The sequence below is a fragment of the Schistocerca cancellata genome, chromosome 2, assembly GCF_023864275.1.
Source record: "Schistocerca cancellata isolate TAMUIC-IGC-003103 chromosome 2, iqSchCanc2.1, whole genome shotgun sequence".
Classification (NCBI taxonomy): domain Eukaryota; kingdom Metazoa; phylum Arthropoda; class Insecta; order Orthoptera; family Acrididae; genus Schistocerca; species Schistocerca cancellata.
In genome coordinates, this window is record NC_064627.1 from 121936141 (window position 1) to 121936411 (window position 271).

Sequence of the window (271 nt, forward strand, 5' to 3'; positions counted from 1 at the left end):
GTTTTGTTGATCAAATTTACATGTCAGAACGAATATGGGTAACAGTAATGGTTAAATTTTTCTGTAAATTCCGTTGTACATGTGTGCATGGAAATCTACCGAGCTGATTAAATCATTAACTTTGGATTAGGTGAAAGCAACAATTCAGTTTAAAAAGAAACGAAAGTGTAGTTTTTAATCATATTTGTTTATTTCAACGTAGTTAACAACAACAACATGAGATTAACATAATAGTTTTGTACAAGTAAGCTGCAACAGAGAAAGACGATTA